The 27,368-nt window shown below is 41.7% G+C and overlaps 1 protein-coding gene across 2 annotated transcripts in view; it reads left to right on the top strand.

The window, feature by feature from the left end:
• The first annotated feature begins 545 nt into the window (after positions 1-545).
• Positions 546-27,368, top strand: part of itprid2 (ITPR interacting domain containing 2) — a 216,176-nt gene continuing 189,353 nt past the window's right edge. Inside the window, exon 1 of one of the 2 annotated variants that reach the window (XM_085985961.1) lies at positions 546-762. The gene's annotated coding sequence lies outside the window, so the exon portion shown is untranslated. The remainder of the gene's footprint in view (positions 763-27,368) is intronic. The other variant, XM_085985960.1, reaches the window with a different exon arrangement.

Genomic DNA, 27,368 nt, shown 5'->3' with positions numbered 1-27,368 from the left:
TATAAAGTGAGGAAACCAAATGTGAACCACGAGATAGCAGCCGTCAACGCAGCATTAATGTAACAAATCACAATCCAGTACAGTGAACATACATCTAAACAGAAGAAGAAACAGGGACTAAAACACCACTTAGCCAGTATCAATATTATTTGATTGCAACATGTGAAACTTACATGAAAAGTAAACATATGGTGACTCAGTATTAATTGTTATCATATTTAAACATATATCATTCATTATATAAGTTGCACACCAGGTTTACTTTTTCTCTTACAATTTACCCTCTGTATCAGAAAATGTCCTTGTAAATTGATCTTTTAAGAAACGAAACATTATTTGCATTTTTCAGAAGACACGTCTACTACATAAACTCCAGATCTTTTTTCCTGTCATTCAAACTGTAAAAATAATTTTCGGAAATTGGGTTAAAGGCTAAAACATGTCAACATTCTGTCACAAGTAACTTTTTTAATCATGGCAAAAAGTTTGAAATAACTGTGCATCAATCCTTCAACACAGGACATTTATTGAGACATCATTTGTCCCATTGAGCACTGTTTCTGCCCATTGTGAGGAGCGGGTGTGAGACTGAAGCTGATCCTGTGGGTGGAGGAGCAGCCGGCTCGGGAAGCTTCGTTTTAGGGAGTGTTTGAACAGAAAAAAAGCGGAAGCGGAAGTACTCCAATAAGTTGGGCAAGTTAAGTCAGTTCGATTGTGAATTTCCCACCGAAGACGGTGCGAGGCTCAGCCCGGCCCGATGCGGTAGGAAGATCGCATTTTCCGTGTTTCTTTTGTTAGTTACTACCGAATGGGCTGTGTGTGAAGTTGGAGGAGGTGCCGGAGTGGCAGAGCCGCTGGGATTGTACTGATAGGGGCGCTTACAGACACCAGAGAGAGAGAGAGAGAGAGAGAGTGTGAGTGAGTGAGAGTGTGTGTGTGTGAGAGAGAGTGAGTGAGAGTGTGTGTGTGAGAGAGAGAGTGAGTGTGTGTGAGTGTGAGAGAGAGAGAGAGAGTGTGCGTGTGAGAGTGAGTGTGTGTGTGTGTGAGAGAGTGAGTGTGAGTGTGTGTGTGAGAGAGAGAGAGAGAGAGAGAGTAGACGTGACTCCAGGATGGTATGTTACTTCCCTGGTTCCAGTGTCAAGGATGTCACTGAACAGCTGCAGGACATTCTGAGGGGGGAGGGTGAACAGCCAGAGATAGTGGTCCATATCAGTACCAACTACATAGGTAGGAAGAAGGATGAGGTCCTGCAGGCAGAGTTTAGGGAGCTAGAAAAGTGGTTAAAAAGCAGGACATCAAAGGTAGTAATCTCCGGATTACTACCAGTGCCACGTGCTAGTGAGTTCAGAAATAGGAAGATAGAGCAGATGAATACGTGGCTGGAGAGATGGTGTAGGAGGGAGGGCTTTAGATTCCTGAGGAATTGGAAATGTTTCTGGGGGAGGTGGGACCTCTACAAGCCAGACGGGTTGCACCTCAACGGGAACAGGACCAATATCCTCGCGGAAGGGTTTGCTAGTGCTGTTGGGAGGGTTTAAACTAGCTTGGCAAGGGGATGGGAACCTAAGTATAGAGTCAATAGGGAGGGAAGAAGAACTGGAATTGGGAAAACAAAAATGTAGAAAGTAAATTGGAAGGACAGAGGAATCAAGGGCTAAACAGTAGTCAACATGGAGGTTTGCCTGTACTAAATGGTATATACTTCAATGCAAGGAGTATAGCGAACAAGGCAGATGAGCTGAGGGCACAGGTAGATACTTGGGACTATGATATTAAAGCTATTACAGAGACGTGGCTGAAAGAGGGGCAGGTATGGCAGCTCAACATTCCTGGTTACAGGATTTTCAGATGGGATAGAGAGGGAGGTAAAAAGGGAGGGGGCGGTTGCGGTATTGATTAAAGAAACTATTACAGCTGCGAGGAGGGATGATATGTTGGAGGGATCATCAAACGAGACCATATGGGTCGAATTGAAAAACAAAAAAGGGGCGATTACACTGCTGGGAGTGTACTACAGACCCCCAAACAGTGAGAGGGAGATAGAAGAACAAATATGTAGACACATTTCTGAGAAGTGCAAAAACTATAGGGCAGTAATAGTAGGGGATTTCAACTACCCCAATATTAACGGATGAAATTAGTGTGAAGGGTATAGAAGGTGCGGAATTCCTAAAATGCATCCAGGGCCGGTGAATGGAGTTGAGGCAGAAGATCAGCCATGATCTCATTGAATGGTGGAGCAGGCTTGAAGGGCCGAAGGGCCAACTCCGGCTCCTATTTCTTATGTTCTTAAGGAGAACTTTTTTAGTCAGTATGTAGCAAGCCCAACAAGGAAGGGGGTGGTTCTGGACTTAGTTTTAGGGAATGAAGCTGGGCAGGTAGAAGGCATATCAGTGGGGGAGCATTTTGGTGCTGGTGACCATAATTCTGTTAGGTTTAAGGTAGTTATGGAAAAAGGACAAGGATAGACCAGGAATAAAAATTCTAAATTGGGGGAAAAGCAAATTTTGCTAAGCTCAGAGGGGATTTAGCCATAGTGGACTGGAAACAGCAACTTGAAGGTAACTCAGTGTCAGAGCAGTGGGAGGCATTCAAGGAGGAGATCCGGAGGGTTCAGACCAAACATGTGCCCTTAAAGAAAAAAGGTGGGACTAACAAATCTAGAGCCCCTTGGATGTCTAGAGACATACAGGGTAGGATAAAGAAAAAAAGGGAGGCGTATGACAGAAACCGAGGGCTAAATACTTCAGAATCTTTAGAGGAGTACAGGAAGTGCAGGGGTGCAATTAAAAATGATATTAGGAAAGCAAAGAGAGAACATGAAAAATTCTTGGCAAGTAAAATCAAGGAAAACCCAAAGATGTTTTATAAATATATTAAGAGAAAGAGGATAACTAAAGAAAGGGTAGGGCCTATTAGAGATCATGAGGGTAATCTGTGTGTGGAGGCGGGAGATGTCAGTAGGGTTCTTAATTAATACTTTGGTTCTGTTTTCACAAAGGAGAGGGGCGAAGCAGACATTGCTATCGGGTGGGAGGAGTGTGAAATATTAGATGAAATAAACATAGTGAGAGAGGAAGTATTAAGGGGTTTAGCAGCTTTAAAAGTGGATAAATCCCCAGGCCCGGATGAAATGTATCCCAGGCTGTTAAGCGAAGCAAAAGAGGAAATAGTATCGGCCCTGACCATCATTTTTCAATCCTCTCTGGCTTCAGGTGTGGTGCCGGAGGACTGCTAATGTGGTACCCTTGTTTAAAAAGGGAGCAAAGGATAGACTGAGTAATTACAGGTCAGTCAGCCTAACCTCGGTGGTGGGAAAATTATTGGAAAGAATTCTGAAGGACAGGATAAATCTTAATTTAGAAAGACACGGATTAATCAAGGATAGTCAGCACGGATTTGGTAAGAGAAGGTCGTGTCTGACAAACATGATTGAGTTTTTTGAGGAGGTAACAAGGAGGGTGGATGAGGGTAGTGCATTTGATGTAGTGTATATGGACTTTAGCAAAGCTTTTGATAAGGTTCCACATGGCAGACTGGTCACAAAGTTAAAAGCCCATGGGAGCCAGGGCAAAGTGTCAAGTTGGATTCAAAACTGGCTCGGAGACAGGAAGCAGAGGGTAATGATTGATGGGTGTTTTTGTGACTGGAAGGCTGTTTCCAGTGGGGTTCTGCAGGGCTCAGTACTAGGTCCCTTGCTTTTTGTGGTATATATCAACGATCTTGACTTGAATATAGTGGGTATGATTAAGAAGTTTGCAGATGATACTAAAATCGGCTGTGTGGTTGATACTGAAGAAGGAAGCTGCAGGAAGATATCAATAAATTGGTCAGGTAGGCAGAACAGTGGCAAATGGAATTTAACCCGGAGACGTGTGAGGTAATGCACCTGGTGAGGGCTAACAAGGAAAGGGAATACACATTAAATGGTAGGACACCGAGTAGGGACCTTGGAGTGCATGTCCACAAATCCCTGAAGGTAGCAGGTCAAGTAGATAAGGTGGTTAAGAAGGCATACGGAATGTTTGCCTTTATTAGCCGTGGCATAGAATACAAGAGCAGGGGGTTTATGCTTCAACTGTATAAAACACTAGTTAGGCCTCAGCTAGAGTACTGCGTGCAGTTCTAGTCACCACATTACAGGAAAGATGTGAGTGCACTAGAGAGGGTACAGAGGAGATTTACAAGGATGTTGCCAGGAGTAGAGAATCTTAGCTATGAGGAAAGACTGGATAGGCTGGGTCTGTTCTCCTTTGAACAGAGGAGGCTGAGGGGTATAAAATTATGAGGGGCATAGATAAGTGGAAAGAAAGGACCTATTTCCCTTCGCAGAGGGGTCAAAAACCAGGCGGCACAGATTTAAAGTAATTGGTGGAAGGTTTAGAGGGGATTTGAGGGGAAATTTCTTCACCCAGAGGGTTGTGGGGGTCTGGAACTCACTGCCTGAAAGGGTGGTAGAGGCAGGAACTCTACCCACATTTAAAAAGTACTTGGATGTGCACTTGGGCTGCTGTAATCTGCCGGGCTACGGACCAAGAGCTGGGAAGTGGGATTAGGCTGGATAACTCTTTGTTGGCCGGCACGGACACGATGGGCCAAAATGGCCTCCTTCCGTGCTGTAACTTTCTATGATTCTATGAGTGTGTGTGTGAGTGAGTGTGTGTGAGCAAGGAAGGTAGAGGCTGTGAAGAGTGAGAAAAACAAGGCAGGGAAGGAGAGAGAATAGGGCAGAGAGAAGGAGAAACTGGGCAGCGAAGAACTGAGAAATGTGTAGAGGGAGAGTAAACAGAGGAGATGAAAATCTGGGAAGGGACAGAGGGGGAAAAACTGGGAAGCAAGGGGGAGAGTGAATGGGAATAGAAAAATGAGATGGGAAAGAAAGCTGGAAAATTGAGAGAGAACTGGGAAGAGGGGATAAAGAGAAAGAAACTGGGTAAGGGGAGAAGACAAAACTGGGAAGTTAGAGGACAGTGAAAACTGGGAAGATAGGCGAGAGAAATGGGAAGGGAAGAACTGAGAAAAGGGCAGGGAGAGGGAGGGGGAAGAGAGAGACCACTGCAATCGGAGACAGTGTGAGAAGAACACAGGGAGGTGAGAGTGAGAGAAAAGTGGCAAGAAAGAGTTGGGCAGAGAGGATGGAGCGGGAGTCAACTGATAAATGGGGCAGAGAAAAAAACTGGAATGGGAGAGAGCAAACTGGGGAGAGGGAAAACTGGGAAGTGGAGATAGTAAAGAGAAAACTGATGGGGGAGGGAGGTTGGAGTCCGAGGAATGCTGGTTTCAGGGAAGGATTTTATGTAGGGATATGGGAACCAGAGATTTGGATGAGCTAAAGTTTAAGGAGGGCGGTGAGCGGGAAGCTGACCAGAGAGCATTGGAATAGTCGAGTCTTAAGATGACCAAAGCATGAATGAGGGTTTCATTGGCAGATGGGCCTGAAGTAGGGGTGGATGCTTTGGGAATGGAAGTGGATGGTCTTTGTGATAGAGAGCACATGGGATCAGAAGCTCAGTTCAGGGTTGAATGGGATGCCGAGGTTGTCAACAATCTGGGTCAGCTGAAGAATAGTGGCTATGGAAGGGAGTGGAGTTGCTAGTGAGGGTATGGTGTTTGTGCCAGGGGCCAAAGATGATAACTTAGGAAGAGTTGGAGAGGGAAAGAGAAAATGGGATTGCGGGGGGGGGGGGGGGGGGGGGGGGGAAGGTGGGGTTGTGTGGGTAACAGAAATAATTCTGGGGAACAGAGGGATAAAAAATGTAAGAGGAGAGAGGGAAGAGGAAAAACTCAGAAAATTGGGAAGATAGAAGAGAAAAGATAGGAAGGGAGGGGAAAGGGGAAGAAAGTAAGGTTAGTGTGAAGAGGGCTGAGCAGAGGATAGAGAGATAACTGTCAGAAGAGAAAACGGAAAGATAACTTGGATGAGAGTTGAGAGAAGTACAATGAGAGTAAGCGAGACAATTGATGAGGGGAAAGAGAAAACTGAGGGGATGGGGAAAGAGAAAACGGGAGAGATAAAGAAAGCTGGGGAGAAGGTCATAGATCACAGGGTGGGGGAATGAATCTGGATGGAGACTGCAAAGGCAAGGAAGAGAGAGAGGGAAGGCTGCAGGAGAGAGAGAGAGAGGACTAGTGTAGGAGGAAAGTAAATGGCACAAGAAGACAAAGGAAGAAAAAAATAGATTGAAAGTGTTTTTATTCCTGTCTTGGGAAATAAATTTCCCTGTGCCAGTCTTCACTATCTGGTGCTTCTAAATACAAGGTCAGCTTCACTGCATGACTTGGAGGTCTGGAGTGCAAACTGAATCCCCGTGTTCACTTTGCTTGAACAGGAGGTTCTTAATTCATAGATTTGTATTTTAGTGGTACCCAAAGGCTGTCCATTTCCTGTAGATCTGGCTATTTATACTTGGGATCATAGCCATCCATCTGCAGTGACCTGGACTCCTGCACTGTAAAAGTGCATAGCATGATAGGAGGGCAGAGGGGAACAATAGGCTTGTCTGTGCAGAGTGAAAATATAGATTAGGAAACTAGTGAGTAATTTCACTCTGTAGTTTTGAAATTTCAGTGTAGGTTTGAAAACCACACATCAAAGCTGTGCAGAGTGTTTTGCCAAACTTTAGAAAATTTTACGCCAAAGCTTTAGAAAGTTTTTAACACCCTTTGTTATCTTGACCATACTGCACTGAAGTTCAAGCTTTTACACTTCAGTGGTTTTAAATAAAAGTACAGTAATGTGACAGTAAACATTTGTATTGGTGAGGATCATGTGGAGAAGCTGGGGAGTGATTTATTAATAGAACTATATTGTACAAAATTTTTGTGGATTGTGGTTGTCCACAGATTCTGGAATAAAATGACATTCAGCTTGTTGGGACAAGTGCTGAGCTTATTTGGGCACTGCTGTGTGAGGCTTTAATTGAGTATGGCTTCAAATATATTTGATGTAAGTTGATTTTCAAAGCTCAGGAACAGAGTCCGAGTATAACTGCAGCTTGAGTCATGAGAACCGAGTATAAATTGACTTTCCTAGAAGTGGTGCAAGACCTCTTCAAGGCAGTATTCTTCCACTGTTTCAACTTCCTAATAGTTGCAGTACAAGATCAGTGTTTCTGAAGCTAACTATTTCAACTTTTAACTTTGGAAAGCATTCTCGTATCTTTTTTAAAGTTTGATTGGATGAAACTATTTAGTTGCCTTTAAACATTAAAACATGTCAGCACTGGGATACCAGTGAACAGAACTTTGAATGTTGATTGCAATACACAATACAGCTCTGCTTTGCCTGAGCACAGAGTGGGGCCAGTATAACTCGGTGCTGTCCCCTTGAAGCACTCTCAGACCAGGTACTGGTGTCAAACTGCTGCCTAAAGTATCACTGCAGCATAAAAAGCACCAGTGATTATGGCCAGCTCTCCGTGTGGATCTTGTCTCACTGTTGGCCACAACATTTTTTTTAAACTTAATTTTGTTTCCGATTTGTTTTGTAACATAAGATCAAGTGAAACTACTTTGTCATTTACTGATATTGTACCAACTGAAATAAAAATCTGGTTTCCACTGGTACTTCTCCATCCATTTTAGAATTTGAGAAATCACTTTGGAAGGCACATTGAATATCATATTTACTCATCAAGGGGAGGTTAGAATTAACTTTTTTATGCAAAAGGTTAAAAGATTTGGCATACTTTACCTCGACCGGTTATTGAAGCTGTGTCAATCGCTATTGGATAAACACTTAAAGACGATTATTAATGGTTATGTAGAGAACCGGGCTAAAATAGATAGTTCTGATAAGGAACTAGTACTGACACAGACCAAATGGCCTCCTTGCATACTGAAATCCTGTGATGTTAATAAGTTGACTTGATAAAAGACTGCACTAGTAATCAGGTTCCGAGTGTGTAATAACACCTGGTTTATTAGTTGGATAAATAGCCTGTAGATTAATATCCTTTTGTAGACCATGCAGTGAATAGAAAACCCAAGTGTTTATTTTTGTGATGTAGGGCATAAATATATCTAGTTCAGAAGCTCCATGTGAAGGAGAGTGGAAGAGTAACTCTGACGCTCCAATGACACCTCTATCCATCATTTTTTGAGGGTGCAGTTGTCTTGGTAGCAGAGCAAGAAGATTCCTTGTATGGCAAGGTACACGGGAATGGCCCACAGGAATCATTGATTAACTGTTGGCTCATTTAGTCTTGTGTGGTCGCAGAATTCAATTATTCCAGGCAAAAATGCTTTTGTAGCAAGTCTAAAAGCCTTAGCATTGTTTAAATAGAGATTGTATCTTGTGGATCCTTATATTAGGTAAATACCTGTAGTTTTACAATGAAAGTGTGATGTATATTTTGTAGGACTGTATTGATCCATGGATTGCTGAGTCATGGTGGTAATGTCCTCTAATTTTGTTTTTCTGTGCTCTCTGTTCTCCATTGAGATGCCACCTCTGTGAAATATGAATGGTATAAAGTATAATAATGATTAAGAGACTGAAGATTAAAATCTTATAAAACTACATTGTATGTGTTTAGTTTTGGTTCTGTTCACTGGGGTTTTTCTACCTATTCCATTCATTTTAAAATGACTCAACCTTGCAGTCTTGTGCAGCAATAAGCAATTTCAGTTTATTTTTCTCCTTAGATTAGAAATGTTTAGAAAACATCTTATTAAACTGAAAACATAGAAATGTTATAAATCTTAATATGTCAGCCTCCGCTCTGAGGTGAAAATATATCTGCTTGTGAGATCGCTCGCAAGCTATTGTTTGCCTTAAGATGTATTAAAATCTTGCACTGCTGACCAAGAGCAGTCCTTTGTTTGTGCCATGCTATAATTTCACTTTAAATGATTGTAATCAGGGTAGTTTTAATAATATCTGATATGACTTTTGTAGATGACAGTGTGCAAGCCAAGAGTTTGAAAAAACATCCTTAAGATTGAACAATTGTTTGACTCTTATTCTGGGAAATAATTTAGATAATTTAATTCCATTTTTGCTTCAAAATCCTATAACCGATTTAATTTTGAAATAAATAAAATATTTTAAAAAGTATTAATATGAAGCATTCAACCGCCTTTGTGTATTTATTCTCATAAGTAGATAAGTAGTTAGGGATATTGTTGTGTATGTAATATGTGTGCTACTTTGAACCTATGGACAGGACTGCACTACTTGTTGGGCGTAGCGATACGCAGTACCACTCCTGGCCATAGGGGTATAAATAGTACTGTGGGTACTGATCTCCCCTCAGTTCCCGCCTGTGGGCATGAAGTAAAGACCTACGTATAGTCCCTACCTCCAACCAGTAAAGACCTGTTTTATTGTTACTGATTAAGTCTGAGTATTAATTACTTGAACAACTCACAGATTTAACACTGGCGACGAGTCTGATTCGGACCCTGCGGCAGTCACTCCACGGCAGCTTCGTCCACAGCCAGGACGTTGCAGAGAGGTTTCCACCCTCTCCACCCCACTGGAAGACATCCTGACCTCGGAGCCTCCATCGGCGACCGTCAGCTTCTTCTCCAGCTTGGTGGTGGGTAAGCCGTTGTCTGAGCCGGGCAGCGACGCGACAGGCAGTCGACCGCGTTGGCCGCACGAACGGGGCTGGGGGAGCTGGAGGAATAGGGCGCGAGAGCCGCTTCGAGCGGGAGGCGTTTCAACAGAGCGATCGCATCTCCTGATAAGAGCCGAGAGCCGCTTCGCGATCCAGCGATCGCATCCGCTGATAAGGGCCGCACTCGGGCGATCGCGGCGAAGATAAGGGCCGCACTCGGGGGCTGAAGGGAGACGGCGTTGGGGGACGGGTGAAGACCGCCAAGCGCGGGAAAACCGCCATTTTGTGGGCGGAGGACGACGGCAAGAGCGGGAAGCCGCCATCTTGGATAGCAGTAAAAAAAAAAAAAAAATCTGAGGAATTGCAAATCTACAATGCCTAAACACGGGAATATTAGCACCTTTGATAGTGACCTCGAAGATTGGGCCATATATGTTGAAAGAGTAAAAAATTATTGTAAGGCCAATAAAATTCGTGACCAAGATAAAGCTCTAACATTATTAAATTTAATGGGTGCGAAGACATACGGGCAATTGAAACACCTGTTATCACCAGATGAACCGGCGGATAAGACGTTCGATGAGATTGTTACTGTCCTGAAAGATCATCTAAACCCCACGCCGCTGATGCTAGCGGAACGATTTAAATTTTACGACAGAAGGCAGCTACAGCATGAAAGCAATGCTGAATATTTGCTGGAATTGCGTAAATTAGCGAAATATTGCCAGTTTGGAACGGGACTGACAGATGCACTACGAGACAAATTTGTGTGTGGTTTATTTAAACAGGATACACAAAAGCGACTGCTCGAGGAGAATGAGCTGACGCTTGAGAAGGCGGTCACTGTGGCAGCAGCACACGAAGCCGCAGCGAGAGGCACGGCAGTAATGCAGCTACGGTCACCGGAGCTCAGTGCACACAAATTGGGTGTGAATTCTGGCAAATGTTATCGTTGTGGAAAGACAACGCATGATCAGAACCAGTGTTGGTTTAAAAACCAAGAATGTAGAACTTGTGGTAGGCTTGGACATATAGCTAGAGTATGCAGGTCAGGGAAGAAGACCAGCAACAAGAAGTCACCGCAAGGAAAATACGCAAAGGTACACAAGGTGACCGAACAGGAGTCCGATTCAGACGCTAGCAGTAATGAACTGGCTAGCTTAAGCTGTAATGAACTGGCTAGCTTAAGAGTACTCAACGCTGGTAAGGGTGCAGACCTCCAGACAATTTGGGTCACTCTTCAGATAGAAGGAGTCCAAGTAAAACTGGAATTGGACACTGGATCGGCATTGACGGTCATAAATAAGAAAGATTACGGAAAGTTATTCCAACATATTCCCCTACAGGATACGGGGATTATATTGAAAACATACACGGGGCAAAGAGTGTACCCCATCGGGAAAATAGAGGTTGCAGTGGTCCACAAGGGCGAAGACAGTCAAATAATGGACTTATATGTGATATCTGAAGGAGGTTCTCCACTACTAGGACGGGAGTGGATTAGGAAAATGAATATGGACTGGCATTTCCTACAAACAATAACGAGTGAGAACTCGGTGAAGATAGTCGGCCCAGACTCTGGAACGGATGATGGTAAGCCCAACTCAGGTGCAAAAGACAAAGTTTCAGCACAGAATTCCACTGCGCAACAACAACATAGTTTAACTGTGGATTCTGAGTCTGGCAAGTCTACTGATGTGCCCATTTCTGAGGGACACCGGGCTCGAACTCAACTCCATTTCAAACTACAACAGCAATTAGAACAAATGCTTCGCCGTTGTGAGCAAGAGTTGAATGCAACGAAAGAGTTCTTTGATATAGAGTTGGAGAATCTGGAAAGACAACAGAAGCAGCTGATGGAGAAAATGGAGCAGGAGCACACAAAACGTCTGATGTCAGAGGAGTTAACGGTCAGCCAACTCCTGCATATGCTGAAGGACAGGACTCTGAAATGGGAAAAACTTGAACACGAACTTCAATATTCAAACGAAAGGGGTTCGGAGCTCTCAAAGGTTATTGGAAGAGCTGAGGTGGCAACATAGACTGAGATGACTGCAACAGAGCAGCCCTTGGATGCCAAAAGTACGCTGACTCACGTCAACGTAGAACAACAGACCGCTGAAACAGCTGCTCCGGTAGAGGGATTGAATAGTCCGATCAATCAATCTCCAAAAGAAGTTGAAGTAGTAAAATCTCAAATGAGGTCATTAGTAAACGACTTGCTGAAAGCCCAGAAAAAGCTGGATGAAGAGGTACGCATGAAGAAGTCTCTTCAGGAAAGATGTCTGGACTTGGAACAAAAGCTGGCTAACGCCCAGCTGGGTATGGAGGAAATAGAAGACCCTCTCGCTGGCCTAGATCAGGACGACACCGAATATTACTATGTCCTGTCCTGCCCAACTTGTAACTTCGACTCCCACCATACAGAAATCATGGAGGAGCACCGAAAGTCTACGGAACATCGGGAGAAGGTGGCTCTACTACGGAAAAAGGAGGGAGAGAAGGAGGAACTGCGCATGCAGCTGGCAGCTGACAGTGGAGCCCAGAGAGTCTCCAAGAAGCAGAAAAGGAAAAGTCGAAACAGAAGATGACCCATCTGAACCATTATTACCTCTACCAGATCACACACGTGGTCCCTCCGAATGGAGCCAATTCAGTTCGGAAGTTCAAACTGTTAAATCCATGGAAGGACTATTGAATGAGTCACTCCAGCAACGTGAACCGACTCCACCACAGAGATTGAATCTGTGAAGTGTTTTCCGCAGAGACTGAATCTGTGATCTGTTTTGACATGAAGTTATCTATGTATCTATGTTATTCTGTTATGTAAACCTGAAGTTATATATGTATATATGTTATTACGTTATGTTAAATGGGGAGATGACTGTAAAGCTAGGAAGGGAGGAATGTTGTGTATGTAATATGTGTGCTACTTTGAACCTATGGACAGGACTGCACTACTTGTTGGGCGTAGTGATACGCAGTACCACTCCTGGCCATAGGGGTATAAATAGTACTGTGGGTACTGATCTCCCCTCAGTTCCTGCCTGTGGGCATGAAGTAAAGACCTACGTATAGTCCCTACCTCCAACCAGTAAAGACCTGTTTTATTGTTACTGATTAAGTCTGAGTATTAATTACTTGAACAACTCACAGATTTAACAGATATAAATCTACAACAACAGCTTGTATTTATATAGCACCTTTACAGAACAATCAAGCCACACTGCCTGATCTTATGGGGGGGGGAAAACTAAACATTTACAGTGTTTTGAATGGAGAGGCGGCTCCTTCTTCTTCTTTCTTCCCCCTCGAATTTTTACTTCCTATTCCCTTAACTGCTTCCTGCCCAAAAGTCCAGCTGCTTGAACTAGTTGTAGCTCCAGAAATTCTGGGCAGAAAGAGTTCCAGGTTGTGCAATAAACGGTCACCTGTTGGTAAATCAGGAGTTTCAGATTTCTTATTCCAGGGAGGCCTGGGGAGGTGTGACTCATTTTCCATTCTCCTTTTATGTGCATTGGTGCATTCCACTGAAAACTATTTTTCACACATCTTTTACATTAGTTACGTGAAGAAAATGTTCTGTTAAACATTACAGTAACACAATGTATAAGTGAATCATTTCACATACATAGCTTGTACTTTTGGTTAAAATAGCTTCCAGAATGAATAACTGCAGTTACTTGCAGTATAAATCCTTTTAATATGTGTATGTGCGACCTTTATTTAATCTGCTAGGTTTGAAATGGAGTTTTATTCCCTTTCCCTTTACTGAATAGAACTTGTTGGGCATCCTTAACAATTCTTAAAGCTAGTTGCAAAGACTAGCTTTACAATTTCTGGTACCATATCTTGCATAAATACTTGCAGTATAATTATTTTTGTAGTTTTTTTTATAATGGCTTAGTGCAACACAATGAATTCCAGCTTATTTTTATTTCGGTAGATCTAGAACTTCAGTAGTATTAACATGCAACTTGGAGGACTAACTTCTTTGCAGAGGGTACTATATACAAAAAACACTGAGACCCTCGCTACATCTCTCTCTTCAGTTCACAGAGGAGTATAATGTCTATTTTGTTAGATGATCAGTTCAGATCACATGAGATATTTAGTATTGCATTCTCTAACAAAGTTGAACAATATAGTTTGTTGGACTTGTGTTAGTGCAACTTCAGCAAATTTCAGGTTCTTGCATAAATGATGCTTTGTGCAACTTGCTATTTTTTGTAATGTGCTGACATTTAAAATTTAGAAACAAATTCCTGGTCATGCTTTTTGTTTCATATTTTGAAGAGTTTTGCAGTTTGTTGCCTTTCCAGTCTTGCAGAACATTTAATGAATGTTGATACAGGCAGAGATGGCAAGAAGAGGTTCAATACCTTGAGAAAGTGACTACACAGTGTATAAGACAGGAAGAAAAAGAGCTTTAAAAAAAACTGATCACATCAGAATAGATCACATTTTGAGGGAAGTAAGATATAATCAAATGATTTCCTTTGATTCTGGTAAGTTAATTTACAATACATGTAAAATAGATTAATGCCACACAGATCTTTAACAGTTAACATAGTATTTTCTTGAAAGTCTTGTAATGGTAATTGCCTGCCTGTATTTACATTCCATAAATTCAAACTTGGAAAATATTGTCAGTGCTAAAAGCATTTAAAAGTGTGGCATTTAAATTCTGTTGGTATCTTCACAGATATTCTGCTGTTCCCAAACGGTTGAACCTATCATAGAAGAGGACTCCGGAAGCCATAATTTGATGGTTTCATTATAAACAACTGTGGAACACAACAGGGCCCAGTTGATGTACAGGAAGGAAATCCCCATCACAAGGCTCCTTTCTTACAAGGTTCAGGACATAGGATTGCTCAGAGAACAGGGACACGGTGGTTAGGAGTTCAAAGCTCCAGAATGCTAAGGATTTGGGCACTGAAAAAGTGAATGTTACAGTGCTTTACTGTAACTGTACAATAACAATATGCGTAAGTCAGGGCATGCAGGTAGTTTGGACACAATGAGGCAAACAGGTTGGTTCAATATTCAGTCTATTGATTATACTGGTGCTGAACCAGCCAGTTGTTCAGGGATGTTGCCTGGTAGAATTGAACAGACTGCTTGTTTTAAACTGAGGCTGTGAAGATTCTTTTCATGATTTTTGATTTAAATACTCGTTTGATTACATTGGGGTAGAGTTTCCGCTTTGGGTGCAATCGGCGATCTGGGCGCAATTACGCCCAAAGTTTCAGAAGTGTTTTTTTCCCCCCCTCAGCTTTCCGCTCAAACTCATTTGCATATCATCGAACATAAAATTTGCCATGAACCCACACAATTGGGCAGCATTTTAGAATGTAATTTTTTTTAAAATTTGTTTTAAAAATGATTCCTTGATATATTTAAGAGTGGTAACTTCATGCAGTTTGATAAATACAGCTGAAAATGGGTTTATCACAAAAAATTAGCATTTTTAATCAGAGTGGCTGGTGAGTAACCTGATTTTTAAATAACTGAAAGTGACTTAAAAAAACTACAGGAAACTCTCGATTTACCGGCATCTAAATAACTGGAAATCTCTGTTAACCGGCAAAATTCAGGAGTAGGTTCAGGTAAGTTTTACTTCATATTAGTGGCAGTTCCTGGATCTGTGTAACTGGGGCTCCTATACAGGGACGCTTGGTCTGTGGCCGGAGTTCCTGCACATGTTGCTAAGCAACAGGGAAGCCTGGATTTGTTGCTGTGTACGGAGCTCTCGTAACTTTTAACTATACCTCTCTGTAATCCGGACTTTTTGATAAACCGGCACCATGCCGGTCCCGTCGGTGCCGGATACCAAAGAGTTTCCTGTATACAGAACCATTTACTAGTTACATTGGTGTACAGTAGTCAGTTTCTTAGTAAATTTAAAAAAATTATATTCAAAAGCTTTTGAAACTTGACTATAAGTGTCCTTGTGTCTAAAATCAAAGCTTAATTTTAAGAGCCTCCTCGAAAGCCCACAAACGGGCGCAATTAGCGGAAACTCCAAATGGTGATTAATTCATCCTAAGGGGGCGTGGCCAGTTTTGTGTGCGGGCCCAGCTTCCAGTGCGTTTTTTTTTTAACAAAACCAGCGCAAAAGATCGCGGAAACTCAAATTTGCACTGAACATAATTTATGCTTAAAATTCCGTGATCTTTTGCGCTGGTTTGGCCGATTTTGGGTGAATTGCGCTGAAAAAACAGCGCAACCTAGCAGAGACTCGAGGCCATTTTTGTTTTTAATATTCAGTGGTGGTCATTTGCTGTGGGTTTTTTTTCCTTTCTCCCCATTTAAATAATGTATTTCTGTAGATTTGGAGGTTTGTAATCTTAGTGTTGTGGCCTGATTGAGCTTGCACTGTTAGTTTCTATATATTTTTTGTAAGATTCCAGTCTCCACTGCATCTATCAATATACTTTGTGGCATTCCACATTCTGCTATGGGTTTTTATTTTATACTTGCTGCTAGTTTTTGCTCATATATGCATGTATTTTGCTGTCTGCCTTTTGATTCCCTCCATGTATATTTTCGCATACTCTTGGTAGCATCTGCTGTAGCTGGCAAAAGAGAAGTCAAGTTTAAAAATGCTGATCTGTTAATCCACAACTGAATCATGCAGTGGTTTGGGAAGTTGTAATTTCTTACTGCTTCGTGTAACTGTCTGGTTTCCATCCACACACAGTACAGTTAATTAATAGACTGATGACACTTGCCATCCAATCCTGTTGGCTTGGTGCCTCTCTGTGTCAGTGTTATATGCAAATTAATTGTTTTGGATTTCTGCCTTATTATTGTGTTTGGTGTTGGGGGAATTCTGTCCGAACATTTCAACTCGCTTCCTTCATCTTCAGTCTCTGACTGATTGATTGATATTTGGACAACAGTGCCTGCTTCTGATTTGCCAGATAGCTTCTGACTACGTTTCAGTGAAACTGAAAAAGACTTACGGGGGTAAGAATTTTCAGGTGGAAATAAAATTAAATTCCACTTAATCCTCATTTTTAACAAACAGCTGCTCAAATACATGAGAGTTTTAGTAAGATCATAAGCATGTCATATTTGATAGGATCAAAATGATTAGAACCTTGGATAAATTTGTAGGTTTGTTTCAGTATTTCAAAATCACTTGTAAATTATTACTGTAATATTTCTCTAATTTTTATAGATTAAATAATTTGGGGAGTGGTAGGGGGAGAGATGAGCACAATAAGGTTTTGAGTTTTTAAAATGTAGCTCCGTAATTGTTGCATGTTTTGCAGGTTTGCTTCCGTTCTCCTCTTGTGGAGGTGTGTGAGTGCCACATTTCATGTCCAGTTGCTTTCCCCTCTCAATCTGGGTCATGTACCTCCTGTGGAGCAGATGTTGGGGTGGTCTGCCTGCTGTTAAACCACTGCTAATGCATCTCTTGAGGTAGCCATTGGAGAGCAACTCGGTGCTGAATCCCTTCCCCTGTGAGGAAAGGCTTCTCCTTGGAGTATTCTCTCCCTCAAGCCACATGAAATTAGATGAGGAACTCCGTATTGTGGGAACAATTTTTGTACCCAGTTGTTTTCTAGTGATGTGTGTTGATGTTTGAGCAAGCAGCAGAACCATGTCAACTTGGACATTATGTTCTTTGACAATCTGAGGTATTCTTGCAGGGTAGGCATTGCTTGCCTATTGGCTCGATCTGTTTGAAATATGAGTATATAGTAAAAGGCTGCTGAACTATCTTTAAATTTATATAACTTGAGTGCACCTGTTAGAATGACTAATTATTAAAAAAAAGGATAATTGGTTAATATTTTTGTGTTTGGCTCAGTGGGTAAATATACTGCATGGTGTAGTACAGAGTCATACAGATGCCAGAGAGTTGTCTGGTTCAATTGCTTGTCCTTACTAAGATCACTCTCAACCAGGAAAGCAGTCAGAGGGTCACAATTAATTAAGCTGAGGTGATGAGTGGCAACATAAAACACTCTCGTTTGTGGATGCTGGGTGAGGACAGGGTCAGGCGTGGGTTTGATGGTCCCACAGTTGAATAGTACGCCGATACTAACTGTCCAGGCTAACAGATTAAGGCTAGCCACTTGGGTGAGGTATTGAAGGACTGGTGCTATCTGTAGAACTGTATCTTGCGATTAATTTACCTTTAACATGGGGAAATTTAGAAATTTATCCTGGTGATTTTTTTTGTGTTTGTGAATGTGAAGATGTCATTGAGGGGGAATGGGGTGCATTAGAACATAAGAAATAGGAGCAGGAGTAGGCCATTTGGCCCTTTGAGTCTGCTCTGCCATTCAATAAGATCATGACTGATCTTCTACCTCATCCCCACTTTCCTGCACTATCCCCATATCCCTTGATTCCCTTAATATTCAAAAATCTATCGCTCTCTATCTTGAATATACTCAACGACTGAGCCTCCACAGCCCTTTGGGGTAGAGAATTCCAAAGATTCACCACCCACTGAGTGAAGAAATTTCTCCTTATCTCAGTCCTAAATGGCCGACCCCTTATTCTGAGACTGTGACCCCTGGTTCTAGACTCCCCAGCCAGGGGAAACATCCTCCCTGCATCTACCCTGTCAAGCCCTGTAAGAATTTGTATGTTTCAATGAGATCACTTTTTATTCTTCTAAATTCTAGAGAATATAGGCCTAGTCTACTGTGCCAGCATTCACACTAGGTGTTACACAAGCAATGCAGAGTGAAAAGCTGTATTGTTTAAAAATGTGTTTCAACCGTTTACTGTAGGAAAGCACTAATTTGTACTAGATTATGGACAGGGTTGTTCTGTGGGACCCATGACAATGAAGGACAAGGTTAAGATTGGCCAAACTTGTTTCATGTAGAATGCTCAAGAGATTCTAGATTGGATTTGAACCCGGGTTTGAAGCATAGCGAATGTGCTAAGTCAAGTGCCACTCCTTCACTTGTAATTTTTGAAATTTCACAATTAAACTATTGTTAACAGTACTGTATTTGAAGTTTATCTTAAAATGAAATAATATGTCAAAGGACAAGTTGGTTGAAAAGCATTTTGGAATGCTTTGGGCAGTCAGATCTGTAGTTTATTTCCATTGCTTGTTGCACAATGCATCATACTGTGGAGAGTTAACATTCAACCTCTAAACTCAAAGATTGCTGTGTAAATAACATCAACCTATGCACTCTGTCAGATAATATTTTGCAGCCTTGTGTGATGTGAATGAATCAAAATAAGGTGATTGGGTATTTCACCTGGGATATAGTTGCAGTTTCATGGTTATGTATGTTGAACTAATAAAGTGAACATTAGATGGAGCAATAGAAAGAGGAAGTGCATTTTGTAAGTGGCAGAGTTAGACATGTAGCAGTGGGGTGTGCACTGACTTGAATAAAAGTGCTGGAAGGGCTAGAACAGCAGGATTTAGCATAAAGGTTTCTTGGCAGTGAAGCTTTCACTTCATCAGAAATGTAAAGTGGAGTATTTTCCCAGGAATCTCTAAGCTGTGGAATTAGATGACTTGTTATGATGCTTTCCCTTTGTGCACGGTTAATAATGGCTCAGATGCTTTGAAATTTGAGTAGACTCTCAAATTTGATGCAAGGAGTTCCTTTTAAAAAGAGAGTATTTACATTAGCGCACAGTCATTTTTGTTCAATATCCTTTCAGTAAGGTAAAACCAGTGGATGTTCCCCAGCTGTGTCATGTTTACCCAAAATGTCCTTGTGCACATTATTTTTGTTGTTGGATGAAATACCAGATGGTTGTGCTGAATTAAATGTTAATGTTTCCTAATAACTTGACCAATCATTGGCAGTTTGCACCAAATGTATTACTGTATCAGCAAATGCAGTTATTCTGCAGATGTTCATTTGAACCAATGTAGCCTGGCCTGCAATATTTAATGATGCCTCCAATATATGGAAATATGTTGATTTTACACAATGTTTAGTAAGTGAGTAAATGTTACTGCATTACATCCTACAGGAAATAGAGGTAATTAAAGGGGGTTAAAAATACCATTACACAAATAGAGAATTAATCTGACTCCCGTGGATTTGAAGTTGCACGGCGTGGGGGGTGGTCCTCTTTTGGTTAGAACCAATTAACTGTATGCGCGGAGGGTGGTGGGGTGGGTAGATGAGAAAATTGTATTAATTGTGAGCTAGGTTTATGCTACAATCCATAAAAAGGATGCTAATCAAGTATTATGGTTCCTATCCAGAGGCTAGAAACATTTAACTATCTGCTAAAGTGCACTAAAGTATTAATAATTACTTTTAATATCTATACATTTAGGTTAAACTGTGCAAATCAAAGTAACTTCAATTTAATGTTAGGTAAAACTTTAGACTGTTCATCTTACCAGTCCTTTTTATTTAAAATGACTTGTGTTTTTTAATAGTCAGCAATTAACAAAATGCATATAATTTGCGTTTACTAATCACATTCACTTCTTTTGTGATTCACAATGCACATTATTAAATGAAAATATGAATGTTTAATATCATGCAGAAAGTCATGCATACCCACAAACTAAGGAACGAGGGAACGGTAGCATAGTGGTAATGTCACTGGGCTAGTAATCCAGAGGCCTGACCTATTGATCCAGAGACGTGAGAATCCCACCATGGCAGCTGGGGAATGGGAATTCAGTTAATTAAATAAATCTGGAATAAAAGCTAGTGTCAGTAATGGTAACCATGAAACTGTCGGATTGTCGTAAAAACCAATCTGGTTCACTAATGTCCTTTTAGGGAAGGAAATCTGCCGTCCTTACCTGGTCTGGCCTAATATGTGACTCTTAACTGCCCTCTGAATGGCCTAGCAAGTCACTCAGTTGTAACTAACCGCTACGAAATATAATAAGAATGAAACTGGATGGACCACCTGGCACACATAATCCAGTCGGCCCTGCAAAGTCCTCCTCACCAACATCTGGGGACTTGTGCCAAAATTGGGAGAGCTGTCCCACAGTTTAGTCAAGCAACAACCTGACACAGAATCATACCTTTCAGCCAAACTCATTCACTCCCTCCACCACCGGTGTACCGTGGCTGCAGTGTGTACCATCTACAAGATGCACTGCAGCAACTCAAAGGCTTCTTCGGCAGGACCTCCCAAACCCGCGACCTCTTCCACCTAGAAGGGCAAGGGCAAGGGCAGCAGGCGCATGGGAACACCACCACCACCTCCAAGTTCCTCTCCAAGTCACACACCATCCTGACTTAGAAGTACATCGTCGCTGGGCCAAAATCCTGGGAGTACCTTCACCACACAGACTGCAGCGGTTCAAGAAGGCGGCTCGCCACCACCTTCTCGAGGGCAATTAGGGATGGGCAATAAATGCTGGCCTTGTCAGTAACACCCACATCGCATAAACAAATATAAAAAAAATCAGTTGGAGACAGCGGGGGATGGACTGTCTGCAAAGCTTAATGCTGTCCTATCGGAGTTTTCTATGTTTCATAGAAACATAGAAGATAGGAGCCGGAGTAGGCCATTCGGCCCCTTGAGCCTGCTCCACCATTCAATGCGATCATGGCTGATCATCCAAACTCAGTACCCTGTCCCTGCCTTCTCCCCATACCCCTTGATCCCTTTAGCCTTGAGAAATATATCCAACTCCTTCTTGAATATATTTAATGTATTGGCCTCTACTAAGAATCCTAAGAATCAAAGTAAAAGGAGGCTCGTCCCATGCGATCCCAGGTACACATACGCACAATGGTGCGCCCCTGGGATCTGTGGGCCATTACGCTGCATGTAACTCCGCAGCATTTCAAAGCAACTTTTCCAAGTGGGCTTCACACGAGGTAAGTGGGGATTTTGTTCGGATGTCGGCGGCGTACTCCTTAACCCTGCCGCTGACTGAAAATTCCGGGCCAGTGTGTGTGTGTCTGTCTACATGTACATGCCAGGAGCTGTGTTTTATGCAGAACTAAACCACTTTGGTTTCTGTTTACAAAATTCACGAGTATGAAGCATGAATTAATGTGGGTAGTTATGGTATAAGAGGTTTCATTTGTGTAATCACTTATCCTCTGTGCAAACTTCACTTTTAGAAATAAAATGTGTTTAACTTTTTTTCCCAATATTTTAGTTTTGAATTTTTGGATTACTTTTACTTAGTAGTTCTGCTTGTATTTGTGCTGACTTATTGGTGTGGATTCAGGGTGGGGCTGAGCATTAATGTGCATGCTGATATCCCATAAAGTGACCAAATGTTCTTTTTTAATAAGTGGCGTGTAATGTGTTTGTGGAAAGAAATGTTCAGACCTGGAACATGTTGGGAACGTGCACTTGACTCAAAATAAATAAATCTGTCTTAATTTTTCTCTTCTTGCTTGCTGGCAAATAGTTCTGCTGATATTGAATGGTTTGCTAACACAAAGTCCTTGGGTACCTCATTCAAGTGGCCATTCCTCATAAATGAACTCCGACTATGAGTGCTGGCAGGCTATTAAACCGTGGGGACTGACTCAGCAAAGCCCAGTCTTGTCATGACATCCCCCATGTGTATTTTCTAACAGTTGTTTCTGGATAGTGATGGGAAGTGGGAACCTGCTTAACTTTTTTTTTTCACCCAGCCCTCACGGCACCACGGTTGAGATCTAATTGGGAATCTGATCAAGCTTGGAACCTTCCTGGTGTGAATGCTCCACAGTTACTCTGGTATATTTACCAAATAAACCACTAGAGAAGCTTCCACAGCTACCTTTTTTATAATTGAAAAGGCAACATAGAGCAAAAACCACCAAGGCAAGATTTGAGGGGAGCAGTTTTGATGATTTTGGATAACAATCTTTCAGTACATTGAATTATGTATATAACCAGATTTTGAAGATTAAAAAATCTGTTTGAAATGCAGAACATTATACATCATGGACACAATTTCTCAAAGTAGACAGAGACTTCCTTTAGTAATTCTTGGTTTAATAGATTATTACTAGAATCCAGGAATATGATATCGGTTGTCATTTCTAATTCTACAAAAACCACTTCTGTCTCCACATTGGCAAGTAATCATGGCCGCACAGCGGTGGAGAAGCATTTAGTTAGCTCTTGCTAACATTCCATTCTTTATGTTTGTTGGAAAACAATGTTGTCTTTAGATCTTCAGAACTAATAGTACAAAACCACTTTGAAATGAATGTGTAAGGGTGTGTTTTGTTTGTCTGGAAGGGATTTGTTTTCATTGAAAACTACAGTATCTCAAATAGATTACATTGAATAAAGTTGATTGCACTTGCATGCAACATAGGTGTGCGTAATGTAACGTGAAAGGACTTTGAACTGTGCAGTTCAAATTATCAATATTTTAAGTTGCTTTTTTTCTCATTTTAAGGTGAAAAATGTTTGTGCTTAGAAGTGGAATTCTTTGACTGTTTTCTACCTAATGTCCCTTTTTATAGCAAGAAATGAAATGGTGAAACTCACTCTTTTATTAACCAAACATATCTTTGGCCTGACCTTGAAAGAGTGTCCCCTATTGTACCAATGCAGTGCCTCTATTTTCAACAATGGCTTCTGAAGATTATGACATTCTGGACAGTTTTGTGCTATTGATTTTTGTTCCTGCTGAGCTTTGCCACCACTGCTCAGGGGATGGGAAAAGAACTTGAAAATTGGGTGATGCTGGTATAGTGGATTTGATGCTGAACTTTTGCCTTTAGGTTCAAATTCAGCCAAGAATGATAGTATGAAATATTTCCTCTATCTGGCTGTAAAATGTCATTCACTTGTGTTTGATCAGTCTTAATCAGGAATTTAGTTGGCACTAAATTGGCAGTCTCATTCAAAGGGGCACAAGATGTCTGGTTTGGGAAATGAGAAATTCCATAATGGTGCAATAAAGGCTTAACTGCAGTTGGAATTGCTCTGAGGTTCATTATTGAGTTGGGTAGAGAGACAATTACTCTGCATCTAACTTTGCTAGACCTAATCTGGGAATGCTTGATGCTAACACTGGAGTTCCATTCCTGAACATTAATATGCCTCACTTTTGTGTGCAAAAGGAGGACCAAAGAAATGGAAAGTAATATGAGAGTAAACTAGCGAGAGACATAATAACAGACTGTAAAAGCTTCTATAGGTATGTAAAAAGGAAAAGATTAGTGAAAGTAAATGTGGGTCCCTTACAGGCTGAGACAGGAGAAATTATAATGGGGAATAAGGAAATGGCGGAGAAATTAAACAAATACTTTGTTCCTGTCTTCAGGGAAGACGACGCAAAAAAAAAATCCCGGAAATAGTGGAGAACCAAGGCTCTAGCGAGAATGAGGAACTGAAAGAAATTTGTAAAAAAAAATAGTACTGGAGAAATTAATGGGACTGAAAGCTGATAAATTCCCTGGACCTGATGGCCTACATCCTAGGGTTTTGAAAGAGATGGCTACAGAGATAGTGGATGCATTGATTGTCATCTTCCAAAATTCCATAGATTCCAGAACAGTTCCTGTGAATTGGAAGGTAGCAAATGTAACCCCACTATTTAAGAAAGGAGGAAGAAAGAAAACGGGGAATTACAGACCAGTTAGCCTGACGTCGGTAGTCGAGAAAATGCTAGAATCTATTATTAAGCACGAAGTAACAGGACACTTATAGAATATTAATAGGATTAGCAGAGTCAACAAGGATTTATGAAAGGGAAATCATGTTTGACGAATCTGTTAGTTTTTTGAGGTTGTAACTAGTAGAATAGATAAGGGAGAACCAGTGGATGTGGTGTATTTGGATAGAAACATAGGAACATAGAAGATAGGAGCAGGAGTAGGCCATTCGGCCGCTCGAGCCTGCTCCGCCATTCAATGCGATCATGGCTGATCATCCAAATTCAGTACCCTGTCCCTGCTTTCTCCCCATATCCCTTGATCCCTTTAGCCTTAAGAAATATATCCAGCTCCTTCTTGAATATATTTAATGAATTGGCCTCTACTGCCTTCTGTGGTAGAGAATTCCACAGGTTCACCACTCTCTGGGTGAAGAAATTCCTCCTCATTTCTGTCCTAGATGGCTTACCCCTTATCCTTAGACTGTGACCCCTGGTTCTGGACTCCCTGACCATCGGGAACATCCTTCCTGCATCTAGTCTGTCTAGTCCTGTCAGAATTTTATAAGTTTCAAAAATACAAATTTTCAGGATTTTCAGAAGGCATTTGATAAGGTGCCACACAAGAGGTTATTAAACAAAATTAGGGCTCATGGGATTGGGGGTAATATGCTAGCATGGATTGAGGATTGGTTAATGGACAGAAAACAGAGTAGGAATAAACGGGTCATTTTCAGGTTGGCAGGCTGTAACTAGTGGGGTGCCACAAGGATCAGTGCTTGGGCCTCAGCTATTCACAATCTACATCAATGATTTGGATGAAGGAACCAAATGTAATATATCCAAGTTTGCTGATGATACAAAGCTAGGTGGGAATGTAAGCTGTGAGGAAGATGCAAAGAGGCCTCAAGGGGATATAGACAGGCTAAGTGAGTGGGCAAGAACATGGCAAATGGAATATAATGTGGAGAAAAGTGAAGTTATCCACTTTTTGGTAGGAAAAATACAAAAGCAGAGTATTTTTGAAATGTTGGTGTTCAGAGGGACCTGGGTGTCCTTGTACATGAATCACTGAAAGTTAACATGCAGGTACAGCAAGCAATTAGGAAAGTAAATGGTATGTTGGCCTTTATTACAAGAGAATTTGAGTATAATATAAGAGTAAAGATGTCTTACTGCAATTATATAGGGCCCTGGTGAGACAACACCTGGAGTATTGTGTACAGTTTTGGTCTCCTTACCTAAGGAAGGATATAGTTACCATAGAGGGAGTGTAACAAAGGTTCACCAGACTGATTCCTGGGATGGGAGTTGTCCTATGAGGAGAGATTGAGTAGACTAGGCCTATATTCTCTAGCGTTTAGAAGAATGAGAGGTGATCTCTTTGAAACATACAAAATTCTTACAGGGCTTGACAGGGTAGATGCAGGGAGGATGTTTTCCCTGGTTGGGGAGTCTAGAACCAGGGGTCACAGTCTCAGAATAAGGGGTCGGCCATTTAGGACTGAGATAAGGAGACATTTCTTCACTCAGAGGGTGGTGAATCTTTGGAATTGTTAGCCCAGAGGGCTGTGGAGGCTCAGTCGTTGAGTATATTCAAGACAGAGGTTGATAGGTTTTTGAATATTCAGGTAATCAAGGGATATGGGGATAGCGCAGGGAAGTGGAGATGAGGTAGAAGATCAGCCATGATATTGAATGGCGGAGCAGTCTTGAAGGGCCAAATGGCCTACTCCTGCTCCTATTTCTTATGTTCTATGTTCTTATCAAGTTATCAAACCTATTGGGGCAAAAATTGCAGTCGGCGGCATACCTCGAGTATGTCGCTGACCTGCGAAGAGAATGCACACCTACCTGAAGGCGACCCTCCTGTGAGAACTTGCACTCTGACGTTGCGAGTAGGAGGGCAACGTAATGGCCCATGGATCACAGGGACGCAGCCTGTGCGGAAGTGTACCTGGGATCACGTGGGCCTGGTCCTCTAATCAGGAAACAGAATTAGATTTTACATTTTGGAAGGGAATCCCATAATCAGATTTAATGGAATCCCGTAATCAGATTTAATTACAGTTTACAGGATTGGAATTTAATTCCTAATTAACTTCATTCCACCAACTTCACTACATCGTAGTTCTGTTAGTAAAAATGTTATTTTAGCTGATAATTATCGACATCATTAAAACTACATTCTTTGCAGAAACTCATTTGTTACAATTAAACTATCCGATTTCTGAGATGAAAATTGTATCCCCTTACATTGATGCAAATAGGCCCTGCGCCTGATGGGCCTGTTTGCATCAACCATAAAATTTTCATATGCAATTGCTAGGCAGTTGGTGAGCTATTGGGAGCAGCAGCGGGAGCTGTGAGGGAACAAGCGATTTAAAGAACAACAGAAAACAAGGAGTGACGTCACAGGAAAGCAGGGAAGCGATTGGTTGGTCAGTATTTCTCTCTTTTTCTTGGACATTGGTTTAAATTAAGAGCCGGGATTATAAACTAAACGTTCAAAACTTAAACACTTAATTAATTAAATACATTAGAGATGGCAGGGCAGGCGATGTGTTACTGCTGCAACATATGGGAGCTGGTGGACACCATTGAGGTCCATAGCGACCACATTTGCAGTAAGTGTTGGTTGCTCGAGGAACTTCGGCTCCGTGTTGATGAGCTGGAGTCCGAGCTTCAAATACTGAGACACATCAGGGAGGGGGAGAGTTACCTGGCTGCTGTGTTCCAGGATGCAGTCACACCCCTTGGATTAATGCATTCAAATTTGGTCCGTGGTCAAGAACAGGTGGGTGTGACTACGAGCGAGGCAGGTATGGGGACACAGGAGGTAGTGATGGAGGAGCCTCAGCCCTTGCTCTTGTCCAATAGTTACGAGGTTCTTACATTATTAAGGAAGAAGTAGCAGGACATTTAGAAAATCATAATATAGTCAAGCAGAGTCAGCATGGTTTTATGAAAGGGAAATCATGTTTGACAAATTTGCTGGAGTTCTTTGAGGATATAATGAGCAGGGTGGATAAAGGGGAACCAGTAGATGTCGTGTATTTGGATTTCCAGAAGGCATTCGATAAGGTGCCACATAAAAGGTTACTACACAAGATAAGAGCTCACTGGGTTGGGGGTAATATATTAGCATGGATAGAGGATTGGCTAACTGACAGAAAATAGAAAGTCGGGATAAATGGGTCATTTTCAGGTTGGCAAACTGTAACTAGTGGGGTGCCGCAGGGATCAGTGCTGGGGCCTCAACT

The sequence above is a fragment of the Somniosus microcephalus genome, chromosome 4, assembly GCF_052327205.1.
Source record: "Somniosus microcephalus isolate GS21.2 chromosome 4, FLI_Smic_1.0, whole genome shotgun sequence".
NCBI lineage: Eukaryota > Metazoa > Chordata > Chondrichthyes > Squaliformes > Somniosidae > Somniosus > Somniosus microcephalus.
The sequence above is the reverse complement of the archived record's forward strand: the minus strand, read 5'-3'. Positions and strand labels throughout refer to the sequence as shown.